Raw genomic sequence first — 19805 nt, 5'->3', positions numbered from 1 at the left:
ATTGCCAAAACCTATCCCAAACAGAAGCAGCAGAGTAGATGTTAGACAATGAAGGAGTCCATTATCATATCATCCAAGTTAGTATTTGGAATAATATTAGACATGGAAATTTGAATTTCCAACAACTCTTGAGAAGAATTGTGAGGTTGACACCAATTAAAACCATTCAAAATATTGCAAATCAAAGTAGTTTTAGGCACCCCGAAATCAGCAATGATATTGCAACCCCAATTGACAAAAAAAGGACCTAATTAATGTCAATTGTCATACGAAAGAGAGGTTCTCCTACCATCCTTAATTTTGTGGAAAACGAGAAGCCAAACAAAATCTCTCAAATGGAAAAGCTTTGTCCAATTCGAGAAAATTTTCATTGTAACCGGAACACGGATGGTACATCACGTGTTTTTATATAAGTGGTGGTAAATTATATTTTTTAAGTTATTAACTTTTTAACATACATATCCTACAATTTGTATAATAACATGTGGTGTACCACCTCGTGTACCGTTCACATGGAAAAATCTCTTGTCCAATTCCAAGAGCAATTAATTTTGGGGGATCTCAATCTGCCAAAAGTTCACATTCTTTAAATGATAGTTCTAGCCTAGGCCAAAATTTTTGGTTATGAATGGTAGACAGCGTGAGCAAGAAGTCTTTCTCTGAAACAAAACCTTACCCTAGCAGCATCTTGCACCGCTGGCCCTTGTGAGGGCTTGGACTAGCGGCATCCTCACCTTTCCTCCTCCTAGCCATTTCCCTTTTCCTCATACACCTTCCACAACCGCCTCTCCTCCCCTCTCATTCTTGCTTCCTTTTTTCCTTATTTCTCCTTTTTTTTTCCTTTCTTCACTGTTCTTAGCTTTCCTCTGAGTTTTTCTCAGATTTCCTTGGGCTTGGTCCCAATTTTCTCTGAGCTTGCCTCAGATATGAGTTTCATGCCCGTTTCTCGGCTTTCCCAGCGGTTTTCAGTGTTTTCCCGTTTCTCTCTCACCCATTTTTCTTCTCCATGCTTTCCCAAATCCCATTTCTCATCTAGCCATAAGCTTGCTCTTGAAGTGTTCGACCCGATTGGTTCCCTAGATACACACCTCACAACCCCTTGCCTTACCGGCTTGCCAGAAAATTTGGATGAAGTGTGGAACGATTTGCGTCGTAACAAGGGTGTTTTACATACCCCCTTCAACCCTCCCTTTTTGTTTGTTTTGTTTTTTGTTTGGTTCTCTGGCTCTCTTTGCAGGCTTTGCTGTCGACAGTTTGGATCTTGGGGTTCGATTTGGTTCGGTGTTTCAAGATTAATATTATGGTTTGTGTGTGTTTGTGGATTTGGTGCAGGCATCGTTGTGCAGCGAGCCGCTCTCTGATGTTGGAGATTAGGGTTTCTTTTGCTGGGCATAAGCTTGGTTGGGCCTCCCTAGATGTTTTGGACCTCCCTACATTAGTAACACCTTGACCATAAAGGTTACTAAGAACTTTCGAACCCTTTGCTCAATGTTGATGAGAATTTTCTTAGCTAAATGATACTCTCCACAAAATATATACGGTCCAATAACATGTAAGCTTAAATATACGACCAAGTGATGAAAAATGAAAAAAGAAACACCGAGTAGGTACACATGCATTGAGTGGTTGGTCGTATATTTAAGCTTACATGATTAAGCATGCATACAGGTGCACTAAACCATGTCCTCACACGTAAACACTCCCTCAATCCAATTTCTCACTTGTCAAAGTCAAAGTTGCCCTTCACGACACGTACGTACAGTATGGGAAAACATAATTCAAACATTCAAAGTATCCGTTTACTGTCCAAATTCCAGTCCCTCCCCCACTTCCCTCTCTCTCTCTCTCTCTCTCTCTCTCACGACACGTACGTACAGTATGGGAAAACATAATTCAAACATTCAAAGTATCCGTTTACTGTCCAAATTCCAGTCCCTCCCCCACTTCCCTCTCTCTCTCTCTCTCTCTCTCTCTCTCTCTCTCTCTCTCTCTCTAGGAAAAATTAGTATCCAGTCCTTAGTTACTAAAGTCATCTTCAACCGAAAGGTGGACCGAAAATAGCCTGAAAACCGTCTCCAAATTCCAGTCCCTCCCCCACTTCCCTCTCTCTCTCTCAGAGGAATAATTAGTATTCGGTCCTTAGTTACTAAAGTCATCTCCAACCGAAGGATGGACCGAAAATAGCCCGAAAACCATCTTCAACCGAGGGCTAGGCCAGAGGGCTCATGGGCCCTATGGAAACTGAAAGGGCCAAAGGGTCAAAGGGCTGGCCCAATCCAGCTAGCCCCGGGCTGGGCTAGAAATCTGAGCATTGTTGTCGGATATAACCAACAAGAATGCTAGGCCAAATTTTCAAATACAACGGCTAGCTGACATCAGCTAACCATTATTTTTTATTTTACTGTTCTTTTTATTTATTATTTTTACAAATTTTTTTTCCTATAACTTCTATTTTTAAATTCTATTTTTTTCTATAACTTCCTATAACTTCAATTTTACAAAATTTATATTTAATTGGTAGTTTTTAAATTTAAGTTGTGGTTTTTAAACATAAGTTGTAGTTTTTTAAATTTAAGTTGTTGTAGTTTTAAATTTAAGTTGTTGTAGTTTTTAAATTTAAATAATAAATTATGTTTGGCCCTCTAGCCCTTTGGCCCTCGGTTGGATAGAGTTTTTTGTGACAGGCTAAAATGAGTCATATGACCCTTTGGCCCTCAGTGGGAGATGGATGCAAATATGGTCATATACTGTTCATTAAAATATTAATATCTTGGAGGGTCAAATGGCTAAAACGAGCCCTCTAGCTAGCCTTCGGTTGGAAATGACCTAATGTTCTTTGATTGAAACCTTATTAATCAATAATGAATTTACATGTCAGTTACATAATTTTTAAAATAAAAATTAATAATTGATTTAGGATTTTAGTACTCACACCTTTATTAAACTCATAACTAATTTTCAATTCATTTCCAAAATAAATAAATAAATAGAATCAAAGAAATTTACTAATGTTGCAAAGCCTAATATCTATTATTTTTTGTGTGGTTTTGAAGAATGTACCCATATTTTGGTACAATAATTTTTTTGTTAATTTTTTATGAATGTACCCATTTTTATATACATACATATATTGGAGAGTATAATTTATTTTAATAATTTTAATCCACAAATTATGGGTTTTTTTTTTTTATATTTAAAATCTCATTAATACAAACAACTATAAATTTCAGTTTTTAATTTAAAAAATATAGTAACCTACATAGAAATACATTATCACAATAATTTCAGGGACTTCGATAAAAATTTGAAAACCAATAAGGTTTCAGTCAAAGAATATTGATAGTTAAGGACCGCATCTAAAATGTCTCATATATATATGTCTTTATTTTGTGGATCTCTGATCTGAGAGAGACTGAGAGACCAATAGTCGGGTGGTTATAACTTATAAACTCGCAATATATACATATATGGATTTTAGAATCGTGTACGGGCTGCTGTTCCTGTCCTTCTCGTGCGCCTGCATCATACTCTTCCACCTAATGCTCCACCCAGTATTCTACTACACCACCTGAGAAACTCTCAGAAGTGAAAAGTTGACTAGAGCTACAGGTGAAACATGGGTTAGCCCACAAGATTCATACTTATCGGTTGTGTTTTGTATTTATACTTCAACATTCCAATTGGGTTTGCATTTGTTTATTGATGCATATATGTGTGTTGTAATGGCATATTACAATAATTCAATTGTATATTTATGAAATTAGTATATGTTGTAAGTGAGGATGAATTGTGTGTGTGTGTGTTTGAAGTGTTAAATTGGTGTGATTTAATATCATAGGCATTGATCATGTAAGTTAATGGCTTGATCTATATTTTATCTTACTTTCTTGACAAAAACTTGGCGGTTCCTGATTATGTACTTATTGTATGGTGATTTTAAGTACGTGTAAGTAAGAAAACAAGTAAATTTCAGCCGCCCATGATTGATGGGCATCAACCAAAGTTAGGAGAAATACTCCGTAGTCCGTAGGGGATACCTGACTATGGTATTCATGATAAACTTGTGAGACTCTTATTTAGGCTCCATTTGATATTGATTTTTTTTTGTACTAAAAATTACTTTACTTTAAAGTTAAGTATAAAAAATGTCTAGTAAAAATAAAATATCATACTTATTTTAAAAGCAATGACCTCTAGACAGACATGTAACGGAAGTTGCTTTTAAAAACTATTTTAATAAAAAGAGGAATTTAGTCTTTAATGAATATTTTCAATTGTTGTCATACCTTCATTACTTTTTTAAAAATGACATTATTTAACCTTCTACAGACATTTTGTCCCTTAGAGAATAAATTGACCTCTACCACATACCACAAGAAATACTAACCTTACACCATCACTGCTATTACCATCACCATTGTTGCCACTAGGCCTGGCAATTCCTGACACGACCCGATAATCCGACACGACACGACACGAAATTAACAAGTGTTCGGGTCGACACGATAACGAAACGGGTCGTTATCGGGTAACCCGATAAGCACCTGTTAAGATAACGGGTTGGTTCGGGTATACACGTGGGTAACACGATACACGATAAGCAGAATATTAATTTAATAATTTTATAACCCTAAAAAAATACTATAATTATATATATATATATATATTAATTTAACAATTTTATACCCCTAAAAACTATAATAATTATATATATATATATATATATATTAAATTAACTATAATAATTATAATAATTATATATACTATAATAATTATACCCCCAAAATATTAACTATAATAGTTATATATATATATATATATATTAAATTTTAAATTAAATTTTATACCCCTAAAAACTATAATAATTATACATACAAAATAAATAGATTTAAATCTACTTAACAAATAAATATATATATATATACACACACACACACACACCATTGAACTTCATGGGATACGAATTATACGAAACTAATTTCAACGATCCAACCGTCAAACTTGTTTGTATATGCTTCGAGATCGTCTCACCAAAAAATTACAAAAAAAAAACATTCACAGATCAAGTAACGAGACAAAACTTTTCGACGGTTATAAACTAAAAATCATGATTTAACGGTTATTTTAACTCCGATTTTGATGATTTTTTTACAGCTATACTCCTTGACCCTATATGAATACAATGAATGAATTCGATCTTTAATTTAAAATATTTACACTAGGGGATACCACAAAATCTTATGTTATACTTGATGAAAGTATGAATAAACTCTTAAGTGTTAGTGAATCTATTGTTTTGATGGGATACACATTCTACAAAACTAGTTTCAACGATCCAACCGTCAAACATGTTTGTATATACTTCGAGATCGCATACGCCAAAAATTGAAAAAAACAAACATTCAGAGATCAAGAAACAAGACAAAACTTTTCGACGGTTATAAACGAAAAATCACGATTTAACGGTTATTTTAACTCCAATTTTGATAATTTTTTACACCTACACTCCTTGACCCTATATGAATACAATGAATGAATTCGATCTTCAATTTAAAATCTTTGCACTAGTGGATACCACAAAATCTTATGTTATACTTAATGAAAGTAAAAATAAATTCTTAAGTGTTAGTGAATCTATTGTTTTGATGAGATACGCATTTTGCGAAACTAGTTTCAACGATCAAACCGTCAAACTTGTTTGTATATGCTTCGAGATCGCATACGCCAAAAATTGAAAAAAACAAACATTCAGAGATCAAGTAACGAGACAAAACTTTTCGACGGTTATAAACGAAAAATCACGATTTAACGGTTATTTTAACTTCGATTTTGATGATTTTTTACATCTACACTCCTTGACCCTATATGAATACAATGAATGAATTCGATATTCAATTTAAAATATTTACACTAGTGGATACCACAAAATCTTATGTTATACTTGATGAAAGTATGAATAAACTCTTAAGTGTTAGTGAATCTATTGTTTTGATGGAATACGCATTCTACAAAACTAGTTTCAACGATCCAACTGTCAAACATGTTTGTATATACTTCAAGATCGCATACGCAAAAAATTGCAAAACAAAAAACATTCAGAGATCAAGTAATGAGACAAAACGTTTCGACGGTTATAAACGAAAAATCATGATTTAACGGTTATTTTAACTCCGATTTTGATAATTTTTTACAGCTACACTCTTTGACCCTATATGAATACAATGAATGAATTCGATCTTCAATTTAAAATATTTACACTAGTGGATACCACAAAATCTTATGTTATACTTAATGAAAATATTAATAAACTCTTAAGTGTTAGTGAATATATTGTTTTGATGAGATACGCATTTTGCGAAACTAGTTTCAACGATCCAACCTTCAAACTTGTTTGTATATGCTTTGAGATCGCATATGCCAAAAATTGCAAAAAAACAAACATTCAGAGATCAAGTAACGGGACAAAACTTTTCGACGGTTATAAACGAAAAATCACGATTTAACGGTTATTTTAACTCCGATTTTGATGATTTTTTACAACTACACTCCTTGACCCTATATAAATATAATGAATAAATTCGATCTTGAATTTAAAATATTTACACTAGTGGATACCACAAAATCTTATGTTATAGTTGATGAAAGTATGAATAAACTCTTTAAGTGTTAGTGAATCTATTGTTTTGATGGGATACGCATTCTACAAAACTAGTTTCAATGATCCAACCGTCAAACATGTTTGTATATACTTCGAGATTGCATATGCCAAAAATTGCAAAAAACAAACATTCAGAGATGAAGTAACGAGACAAAACTTTACGACGGTTATAAACGAAAAATCACGATTTAACGGTTATTTTAACTCCGATTTTGATGATTTTTTATAGCTACACTCCTTGACCCTATATAAATACAATGAATGAATTCGATCTTCAATTTAAAATATTTACACTAGTGGATACCACAAAATCTTATGTTATACTTAATGAAAGTAAAAATAAACTCTTAAGTGTTAGTGAATCTATTGTTTTGATGGGATACGCATTCTACGAAACTAGTTTCAATGATCTAACCGTCATACTTGTTTGTATATGCTTCGAGATCGCATATGCCAAAAATTGCAAAAAACAAACATTTAAAGATTAAGTAACGGGACAAAACTTTTTGACGGTTATAAATGGAAAATCACAATTTAACGGTTATTTTAACTTCGATTTTGATGATTTTTTACAACTACACTCCTTGACCCTATATGAATACAATGAATGAATTCGATCTTCAATTTAAAATATTTACACTAGTGGATACCACAAAATCTTATGTTATACTTAATGAAAGTACGAATAAACACACTAGTGGGTCACTTTCATTAAGCTTTGAGTTCCATTGGCAAGGTTTAAACTTTTGAGAAAGGCTTCACAACCTTGAAAACAAAAACGCTTTCATTTTGCATATCCTTACATATTTAATATTTGTAATAGATTAGTAGTGTATGAATGTATTTTTTATGAGGCTCTTATTTTCGAGTGTAGATGTAGTACTTAAACGACAAATGTGTTTTAATGTTTTGAAGTAATATTTATGTGACAATGTGTGGTATGTGCAAATTTAAGAAAAAAAAAAATTCTTAACGGGTAAAGTGACTCGACCTGTTAAGGACCCGTTAAAATAACAGGTGTGACACGACACGACCCGTTAAGATAACAGGTGTTACACGAAAACGACATGAACACGACTGACACAACCTGTTTGCCAGGTCTAGTTGCCACCATGACCACCATGACCACAACCTTCATAGTCACCACAACCACAACCGTCACTAGCACCATTGTCACCACCATCACCCGTAATCCAGCAGATAAAGTACATTACATAGTCCGTTTTAGGGATTGACGACTTACTACTATTGCCACCATCATGACCACAACCTCTACCACTGTCACTACAACCACAACCGCCACTACCACCATTGTCACCACCATCATTATAGCCACCACCACCACCATCATAACCACAACAACCACCACTGCCACCACAACCATAACCGTCATCACCACTACCATTACCACTATTGTCCCTGCCTCTGTTGTTGTCGCCCCCACTCCTACTACTATGTCCATTTTCTCATTTTATACAATTATATTACTTTTACATTAACATTTACCAAACATTACACTGCCTTTAATACTCACAGCACTTTTAAAATATAGTTAATCAAACGCTCATCTACTTTATTTTACAGCTGATTAATCTTCAAGCGCAGCATAAACAATTTTTTTTTTTTAAAAACCACATCAATCCCAAATTAGCCCTTACTCTCTTATTAAGGTCTTATTCTACTCGTTATTGGTTCTACTTGGAGTGAAAATTGTCCTAACAAAGCAATCCCACCCACATATGTGTTTGATATAGTAGATATCAAGGTTTTAAAAGACGCTAGACACTAGTCGGGCGGCAGACTGGGGCCTAGCGCCTAGGTGGACTAGGTAGATTTAAGTAAATCTATTATATTTCGTGTAAATAAGTGTCTCTTTATACTTAAAATATATATATTTACATCATAAACTACAAAATAGAATGACATATATATATTATGAAGTATTGGAACATAATGAAAACATGGGGAAAAAGCATATAATGTGTGTTCGTTTAAGTATTCAACAAGTCTCTTAAAATTTATTGAAAAAAAATATAATGCAAAATGAAAGTTATCTATTTTTTGTCTAAACGAGTTGCAACTTAGACGGGTCTGTGCAGGCTAGGTGGGTGCCTAGGCAGTCTAGGCGGGCGCCTCGGCAGGTCTAAGCGCAATTTCTTAATTTTTAAACGCCTAGACATTAATTGGGACGGTGACCAACTGGCTAGCGCCGCCTAGAACAATGGTAGATAGAACATAAAATTGTCACGGCCCATATTGAATTTCATTTTGTTTTATTTCTCTTAAGTTGTTAAGTTACAAAAATGCTCTAGAATGGATAAGTAGAAATCCCATGTGAGCATTTGATATATGATGCACCACCTTGTGTTTTGAGTATACTAAAAAAATTCTCTTTTTATGTAAGTATTATTGATTGATTAATGTAATGCAAGTCTTGTTGATTGATTAATGTTATGCAAGTCGTGTTCATTGGTTAATGAAATCCCAATAGACCTGAACAAAAGCAAACAAGAAAATGCTACATTATTCTAAATCGACTTTTTTTTTCTTTCCAAACCACCAAATATATAAGAATCACATATACGAATGTGGATTCCTTAGTCTATACCATGAAAAGGTCAATTCTTAAGGGATTGTTGGCAATAATTCATAATTTTCAAATACAAAGAAGTTATTTAACACGAGAGCTAAGGGATGGTTTGATAACTATTTTTTTCTTAGTTTTTACTTTTTCTTTTAATTGAAACTTGAAATCTTATTTTTACATTTTGGTTCTCAATTTTCATTTAAAAAAAAATTGAAAACTGAAAGCAGTTACCAAACACGATTTCAATTAAAATAAAAAAAAACTTAAAACAAAATTGGTTATCAAATGAATTCTAAATTATTCAATACTTATTAGTTTGTTTGTTTGTTTTTGAGAAAAAATATAATATTTCATCATTAAATAAAGGACATTATATAGACATGTTCGAGAACAATTCAATCCCCAAAGATTTCAAACTAAATCTACAAATATTATAATAAGTATGACTAATTGCAATGTAATCAGCAGACTTTTAGCACTTCATTAAAGTAAAAATACAAATATAGCCCAAAAATCTGAAATAGATTTGGTTGAATCTTTTTAGCCAGGCAAATGGCATACCACTGATAAACCTATCCTACATATAGATTTCGTGGATTAAAATCTTGGGTGGTGCTAAGTCCACACACCTCTTTTATCGATCTCCACACTTTTCTTAAATTTTTAACGTTGGATCAAATGATTGAAGAAGATTATAGGATAAAATTAACAAGTTGTGTGAAAGGTATAAAGAGATGTGAATATAGCACCTCCCTATCCTTTTACTCACAGATCTAAGTACTAATATGTCGTCTTCAAAGGATGTATCCTCTTGGTAAACCTGTCACATCCCGGTCAGGGCCCCCACCACATCTCGAGTTCGACTCTACCGTAGCACGGTATTGTCCGCTTTGGGTCCCGACTACGCCCTCACAGTTTTGTTTCTGGGAACTCACACGAGAACTTCCCAGTAGGTCACCCATCATGGGATTGCTCTAGCCCGAACTCACTTAACTTTGAAGTTCCGATGGAAGCCAAAGCCAGTGAGTTCCCAAAAGGCCTCATGCTAGGTAGAGATGAGAATATACATATAAGGCTTAGAGAATCCACTTCCTTGGGCGATGTGGGATGTTACAATCCACCCCCCTTAGGGGCCCGACGTCCTCGTCGGCATATTTCCGACCAGGGATTGACTCTGATACTAAATTGTCACATCTCGACCCGGGCTCGACTCCGCCGTAGCATGATATTGTCCGCTTTGGGTCCCGACCACGCCCTCACGATTTTGTTTCTGGGAACTCACGCGAGCAGAACTTCTCAGTGGGTCACCCAACATGGAATGCTCTGGCCCATTCTCGCTTAACTTCAAAATTCCTACGGAACCCGAAACCAGTGAGCTCCCAAAAGGTCTCGTGCTATATGGAGATGAGAATATACATATAAGGCTTAGAGGATCCACTCCCCTGGACGATATGGAATGTTACAAAACCTACCTTAGATTTCCTTGAATTGCTCATAATGCATAGTCATGGTTACCTTTTCTTTTTATTATAGTCTCACTCATGCTTACTTCAGTTAAAAGGAAAGTTTTTGGAATGAAGTGTCATTGGCGTTGACCCTTGATATTACAAAGGATTGAGTGTTTGTCAATGTTTTTCATAATCAAAGGCAAACCCCACACACGTAGAGATAAGAAAGATGATCAAGAACGTATAAAGATTAAACTCTAGAAATTAATCTCTGTAACTTAATACTTTTTAAATTGATTGAGTATTAAGTGACTTTCTAAATTGATTGAGTAGCCATGCAAATGAGCAGGCATATCTTAGTTCAAACCTCTTGATCAAGAGGTATCTTCTCATTTGAATTATGTCAGATGGCTTTTTAGGTAAAATGATCTATAAAAAATTTCTGCTAAATTAAGGGTATTTTTGTTCAATGAAGCCCTTTACTTTTCATTTAACGGAGATTTTTCATAAAATGACCAAAATGATTAACAGTGGATAAATTTAAAGACCGCTTCAATCGATTTTCAATATCAATTACCAAAATGAGAAGTTATATTAATCTCAATGGTCATTTCAGTTAAAAAGTCTAGTTCATATTGTTTCGTTTCAAAACTCTTTAATTTTTTAATTTAACACAAATACGGGCAGTCGGTCTGTCAGACACAAAGTTTGAAAACTTTGAGAATCTGTCAAACCCATTGACCTCCATAGTGGTTGGCCAGTAGCTCTTGTATTAAAATGCTAAGAAGAAGCAAAGACTTCGGCGCTAGCCCTAGTGGGCGAGGGTGGATGAAAATGCCAAGAGTTTGTTTCCCATAACAAATTACAAAAACAAAGACTTGAGACTAAATTTATGATTTTATCATCATTATTGGAGAAGTCTTAGATGCGTACAATTAATTCAAGTTAACCTAAATGCGTATTTTTTTAAGATGTATAATTCATACACGACTCAATAGTATACAGAATAATTAACGACAAAACCACTTTATTTATTTGTTTCTTTTTGCTAAAAAAAGAAGGTAAATACGTACAAGGCACAAGTACAAATTAGAAGTCATTTTCATTGCTTGTTACTCTTTCATTTTCCTTTTCTATATAGAATGAATTTATTGAACTCCTGTTTTTGGTTGGTGTCTAGGCCTGTTTGCTGAAGGTAGAACAGAAGTTTGGTACAAAAGAACTAGTTATATCAAACAAACAAAAGAAATAGTTTTCTTTCTATTTTTTTAATTTATTTATCACCAACTACAAAAAAAAAAAAAAAACAATTGTTGCAATCCTATTGAATTAAGAATGTGATTGTGTAAATCCTAATATATTTAGGAATATCTTTGTATATTCCCTTTAGTAGTTTAATTCCTATTAGAGTTGTAATCCTAATAAGGTAAGGATTTAACCTTCTCTACTACTATAAATAAAGGCACAATGGGATGATACAACACACACCTCATATTTACATCTCTCTCTTCTCTCTTATGTTGTTGCCGGCCCCTCTCCCTCTCTGTCCAAAATACAGTTAAGTCAAATAGGCTTACAATACGTTATCAGCACGTTCTTGTCAGAAATTAAGGAACTGAAGGATCGTGGAGGAGGTTTTCTTCTACAATATCAAAGGCTTTCAATTATTTTATGCCAATCATGTTCTTCTAAAATAAATTAAGATATTTGAAAAACCTTGAAGCATGAAAACATTCCCCATAATGCATAAACTAAGGCTGGGCACGAGCCAGGTCGAGCCAGATTTTGAAGGGACCGAACTGGACCCGGGTGTAAAAGAAACGGACTCGGTTGGGCCGGGGATAACATATTTTAATATAGGAACCAGACCTAACTCGGGCCGGGTCTACGAGTCCTTGGTTTTTTTTTTCACAAAACCGCCACCTTCCTCGACTTCTCCGCCTCCATCCGTTGAGCACACGACGTCCTTTCATTCGACGCCGAATCCCTCAAACCCTTGGAGTCCCAATCCCAAGAATCCTGACCCCTCAACTCCTCTGCCTTCACAACGAAAAGTTAAGTCCATCACGATCATAAATCTGCAAAATTCGCTTGAAATTGAAAAGAGTATAAGCACTGCAAATTGCCCATCACACACCAACCCCAAATACACAAAACTCGAATCAAATAATGCAAAATAATAAGAGGAAGATGAATTGTAAGATTGAGCAGCACCTTCGTTGTAGCCGAGCCAGTAACACAGAGAAACCGGTCTACCGTCGGGCTTTAGCTGATGGTTTGAACTTGGTGGCCTTCTGATGGCTCGAGCTGCCAGAAAGACTGCAACTTTGAATTCATTCCCTGGAAATCGTACATCCACATAGAGTAGTCGTAGCTGCCGGAAACAACTCGAGACCCAGTGTGATTGACGGCGAGGGCGGAAACAACTTTTGTTTGTCATTTGAAAACAATCTCATTTCTCACGGGAATCCGAAACCTGTTTTCGAAATTCGCCTCCGAATCAGAATCAGAATCATCCCTATTGTGAAAGACTAAGAACAGAGGAGAATCTAAAGATGGGTGGGAGGAGAATCAGAATCTCGAGGTGATGATGATAGGGGTCTTTGTTGAGGAGGATAATCTAGAGATGGGTGGTGCGACGGCTGTGGCGGTTCTAAGCTTGATGTCGTCAAGGATGAGGAGGAGAAGACGAGTGACAGAGAGTATGTGGGTGGGATGAGGCGAGAAAGAGTCGAGTTACAGATTGAGATGGGCCAATAGACAATAGAGGGTAATAGGCAATGAATGATTCAGGCTGGGGGCCCATTTTCTCCAATCTCTAGAACCGACCCGCCTCATTATTTATCAGAAACCTGCCCGGCCCGCCCCGTTTTGTATTTGTAATTTTTAGACCCGCCTCGTACTCGCCCTATACCCTCCCCAAATCGCAAAGACCCACCCCGACCCTCGAGTCCAGGACCCGTTTGCCCACCCCTAGCATAACCCCCTATATTTATCTTTTCCTTCCAATTATATATATTGTATATATGTTCATATATTTTGTCAATATATATTGTTCATGCAAAACGCAATTATGCTATGTGGAATTTGTAAGTCAAAGCATTGAAATTAATTTAGAAGCAATTAGGGGTTTACCCTAGAATTCGAAAAAAAAATTTGGGATTTTGCAGTATAAGTCGTGGTTCACCGCCTCGATACCGCTGTCATGCCCCGTCGCTGGCCTGCAGCCCAGCTGCGTAGAGCACCTTAAGGCGGCATCGTTTCGACGCCATGGACCTCGACATTAGCTTTTTGGGCTTTGATGCGCATGTATGACACATAGGCCATTGGCCTGGTTAGGATTTTGAAACTGGTCTGCAGCCCTAGCCCATTCCAGTAAGCCTGCAGCTTTGCTGGGCTCGCCTATGTGCCCCTGGCCTATCTCCAGCATGCTTGAAGCCTGTTGGGCTCGTCCCCTTACCCTAGCCCACCTGCAGCAGCTTTTTTGGCTGATGGGCTTGCATAAACACGGCCCAACCACAAAGCCAACTTCGGCTGGGCTTTGCTGCACCTTAACCCAAAGCCATATTCAGCTGAGCTAGCTAGCGCTTCAGCCCAAGACCACAACAAGCCAGCCTTTGCCGCTGGGCTTACCAAAAAATGACCCATGGCTTGCAGCCATGATTTGGGCTACTCATAGCAACCTGTGGCCCACTAAGCCTTTTTTAAGGCCTTACCATGCTCATGGCATCCAAGCCCATCGTCATTGGGCTATGGTTTTTTGAATCCAATGTTATTTTTGGCATTCTTTATAATTTTAATCAAAATGTTATAATTTTTTTTGCTTCTCCAATCGACCTTGTATGGTCTAATCTATTGAATTAATTAAAATGACCCGCAATCCATTAATCTGACAATTAATCAAAATTATTTGCCTGAAGCTCACTTTTTGGCAATTAACGATTCAATAAATTATTTCGTTTCTTTGAACCGTTGACTATCTTTCGTAGTCCCGAAGCACTCACACTTGGGTTCCTAAAGCAATCCACAAATTCACTGCACTTTATTGTATATTGTATTATGTGTTCTTGCAAGTACCCTTATATATGAACTGAACGTTCATAACTAAATTGAACTTGTAGTTTCGAATTTAGTGCCTTTGAAACCCGAAGTTTTCATTCAAAACTTACCACATGAAACCCGTAGCTTTCATGCTTAAATTAAACCAATACATGTTTATAGAACCCGAATGTTCTACGATATATGTCTATGGCTTTCCATATGACTAACCACATTTTGTTGTACCCTCCATTTTAGGAACATGTCGAATTTGAACAAGCTCGATTTCACCATTCTAGAAGTCTCTGGAAGAAACTACCTGAAGTTGGTTCAAAACGTGAAGCTCCATCTTACTGCAAAGAGTCTTAGAGCTAATATTGAGGAACCTACTGACCATGAACCTATCGACGAAGCTTAGAAAACTACTACTATGATCTTCATCAGCAAACACATCCATGATGAACAGCAGACCGAGTACCTCGCATAGGAGGATCCACGTACCCTTTGGTTCGCTCTGGCCAATCGCTTCGATTACTAGAAAGATATTTACTTGCCTGAAGCAAGACACGACTAACAACATTTACGCTTCAAAGACTTTAAGTATGTGAATGAATACAACTCAAAAGTTTGTAGAATCAGATCACTACTTAAATTCTGTAAAATGAGTTAACCGAACATGATCTCTTAGAGAAGACCTGTTCGACATTCAATGCCACTAATATTATCCCGTAGCAACAATATAGGGCACAGAAGTTCACCAAATTTTTGGATTTGATATCTATTTTACTTCTTGCTGAAAAGCAAAATCAGCTTTTGATGAAGAATTATCAAGCTCGACCCACTAGCTCAAACGTTCTGCTTGAAGCACATGTGACTAATTCTAGCAACCATAACCAACGGAAACTAGTTGTGGCCGTGGAAAATGGTGGCAAGCCCCACCATGGGACCAAGGTCAACAAAACAAAGGCTCACCCGAGCTACCCCCAGGGCTATTGCCAAGTATCATTCCCGTCGTGGGTCTAACTTTGGGCTTATAGAACTTTCCAAAGATACTACTACAACTCTGGACGTTTCAGATTTTCAGGAGGCATCCGCTCTTATGGAAGAATAAATTTTTATTTTTCTAAGACATGTTAGGGCGTTTTACACCCTTAGTGGCCAAAACCACTAAAGTGGCTAGAAGCGTATTCACGAAAGGTTGGAACGTCTCCCGAGTGGGTTGTACATAACAACCATTCACACCATTGAGACCCATCATGTGGCCAACCCTATGGCTGGGTTCCACAGCACTCTCATTCTTTGGCAGGATCAAATGGGACACCTTAGACGAGATATGATGCGCCGTATCCTCAAAACATCATATGGGCATCATTTGAAGACCTGGTTTGGGAGTGAGGTGCTTAAAAAAAAAGCACCCATGAAAAAAAGCTGTAAGAGTTTTAGGTGTTTGGTAAACTGAAAAAAAAAGGCTTATTTTGGAAGCTGCTGTGAGAATAAGCTGAAATCAAAGGAAAAAGCTGAAGCTGCTATTTGCAGCTTTGGAAAACTGGCTTTTTTTCAAAGCACACGGAGCTACAGTGCTCCTTTAATGAAAAGATCCACTATCAGACTGCTTTTTTTTCCAAAAGCACTTTTACAAAAAAGTTTACCAAACACTCTGCTGCTTTATTTCACAGCCGCTTATTCTCACAGCACAGCCGCTTATTCTCACAGCAGCTTTTTTTCAAAGCACAGCAATACCAAACCAGCCCGAAATCTTATCCCGACTATTCGTTTTGCAAAGCATGCTCCCTTGGGAAGTTGAACATTCAACCCTGAATTACAAAGATTATTCATGACCTCCCTGAGTTTCTTCAGAAAATTCGAGGGGATATTTGTGGACCTATCCAACCAACATGCAGACCATTTAGATACTTCATATTGTTGGTTGATGCATCGACGCGATGGTCACATGTTTGCTTATTGTCCACACGTAATGCTGCATTTGCGAAACTCCTAGCATAAATTATTAAGCTTAGGACTCACCACCCTAATTATCTGATCAAGTTGATTCGACTAGATAATGCTGGAAAGTTTACATCACAGATTTTTAATGATTATTGCATGTCTGTTGGGGTTGAAGTTGAACATCATGTGCCTCATGTTCACACTAGGGCTGGGCACGGGCCGGGCCAGGCCCATTTTTTAAGGGACCGGACCGGACCCGGAATTAAAGGAGACGGGGCGGGCCGGGCCGGGCACTACAATTCTGAAAATAGGAACCGGACCTTACCCGGCCCGATTGAAACGGGCCGGTTCGGTCCGGGTACACGGGTCCTTTTTTTTTTTTTTTCTTCTTCCTGTTTAAACATGTTTGCTGCACACAGATTGCAGTTTTTGCTGCACACATACAAACTGCACACATACACATACAAACCCCAAGATTCTCAAATGCATATATTTTCGAATATATCCAGGCAAACACAAAATTCAAAACTAAATTCATAGTCAAAACATTTAAAAGAAAATCACATTGATAATATCAACCCAAATCAGCAAAGAAAAGTAACGCAATGATCAGAACGAAGCCGGAAAAAATTGAGTGCTCGAGGTCAATTCGCTCCCTGTTTGAGATGTAACAACGTGCTCAGAAAGTTACATGTTCTTAATTGAGTTCTTGGGTCTAGGTATTCTAAACCTTATGTACAGATAGAACAATATTCTTTTTCCAAACAATCACGTAATTGCTAGATTCTCAATCTGATAACATCATAGTCATTTAGACTTTATGTGTATAATTGACAGTCTTAGTTCATAGATTGATAACACACACACACACACGAACAGAGACCATGTATCATGGGCATAAATGTCCCACAGATATACAACGAAGAACCATTGAGAAACTAAGGGTGATATCTAGGCTCCATCTAGATTTAATAATTAAAAGAGAAATGAAAATATAAAGAGTTCAAAGGAAATCCCTTTCAAGCATCAGAACCAACTTTTTTCAGTAACTCCATTAGTTCCAATCTAAAATTAAGGAATAATCTTCAAGAATGAGAAAACCGATAAACAATTGAAACGGAAAGTCTGACTTTTGTTCACCAATACCCAAACCAAGGCACATGATCAAGCAGCCAAATTACCAACTACTATCTGGGGAAGGGAACATGCAATTAGCAAGGTTTGACATTGAAAAACATAAAAACGGGTAAAGTGGGAAAAAAATGCATAAACCAGATACACACTCACTGAGCAACAATCAGCAGCACTATAAGAAATCAAAAACCCAGATAGTTAGAGACACCCATTTCCATATGAAGATTAAACTACACTCCCAGAAGCAAATAATCAAAGCAAGCAAGTTCCCTTGTTTTCATGTAAGGACAGCTTGAAGACTACATATATATAGATATATTTACCAAATCAGCAGCTAAACCAAGTTAGCTCTGCAGCTGACACGATCTTGGTGCGATCTGCAGGCACAGCTATAAAATGCAACCATGTTTTCCGAAATAGAGGGTTAAAGTTAAACACAGCCTCTTACAAATCAACATGCAAATGGAAAATTAACTCTAGTAGTAACCTAGTTCGAAAACCCTAAAATCCCAAATTCCAATTTAAAAACCCTAAAATCCCTACACCCAAAATTCAAATTAATAACAAAACCCTAATTCAAAATTACCTAAATTTTAGAGGGATGATGGCCTGGGTTCTCTAGCGGTCACGACGGTGATGGGGTGATGGAGTCACGACGGCGGGGGTTGCTGTCGAAGAGGAGAGAATCGACGGCAAGGGTGATGGCCTGGGTTCTCTGGGATGTTGTCGATGGCAAGGGTGGTCCCGTTGTATTCGCCGAGGAGAAACGACGGTTGGTAAGGGGATCGGAGTCGAGGGAATGACGGTTGGTGAGGGGATCGGAGTCGAGGGAAGGTCTGAAAGTTTGAGAGAGTGAGAGAGTGAGAGAGTCGGGACTCGGGAGGGAATCGGGATGAGAGAGAGATAGAACTTAGGGTAAAACTAAAACAACGGTTCAGATTAGACATGGTATCTTATTCATCAATCTGGTCCATTCATTTTAATTACAAACGGGTACCCGCGGTTCCTATACCCAGGAACCGGCCCGGACTGAAATTCACAAAGACCCGCCCCGCCCCGCCCCGTTTCTTGTTTTTAAAAGTAGGAACCGGCCCGTACCCGCCCCGAACCGCCATTACCCGCCCCGACCCGCGATTCCTGTACCCGTTTGCCCAGCCCTAGTTCACACCCAAAATGGTCTGGCAGAAGCTTTCATAAAGGGTCTTCAAATGATAGTTCGGACTTTGGTTATGCGAACCAACTTGCCAGTATCTGCCTAGGGCCATGCAATATTGCACGCAGCTATGTTGGTTCGCTTGAGGCCTATCGCCACCCAACCTTATTCACTGTTACAGTTGGTTATTGGATACAAGCATGACGTCTCATATTTACGTGTGTTTAGATGCGCAGTCTATGTGTCAATAGCGCCGCCACTACGTACCAAAATGGGTCCTCAGAGAAAAATGGGAATCTATGTCGGTTATGATTCGCCATCCATTATTCACGCCCTTGATAGGAGATCTCCTTATCGCACATTTTGTAGATTGTCATTTCGATGAGACAGTATTCCCGTCGCTAGGGGGAGATAAGATCACTAACATTCATGTAGAACACCGCGAATTGTTGTGGATTACTCCCACTATGTCTCACTTAGATCCCCACACCCCTTAGTCTGAAACTAAAGTGCGACGTATTCTAGATCTTCAGAACATCGTTCAAAGCATGCCAGATGCTTTTACTGATTAGCAAAGGTGAGAGATCACATATACCTACTGCAAACGCATCTACAAGGATGTATGTACTTAACGTACGCCGTAACACCACCTTGGAAGACCGGACCGTCCTCAAGGGTGGGGCTACCGTATGTCCCACGCCGCCTGGTACATTGGCGGCTAACCAATCACCTGCTTATACCCTAAAAGGTGGCGGGCCCCCTGGTTCAAAGGATTTTACAACCCCGGAAGAGGAAAACGGCACAAACTAGTGACCCTAGTCTGAATCTGACCATTGTTTA

This window comes from Malus domestica, chromosome 14, assembly GCF_042453785.1.
Source record: "Malus domestica chromosome 14, GDT2T_hap1".
NCBI lineage: Eukaryota > Viridiplantae > Streptophyta > Magnoliopsida > Rosales > Rosaceae > Malus > Malus domestica.
The sequence above is the reverse complement of the archived record's forward strand: the minus strand, read 5'-3'. Positions refer to the sequence as shown.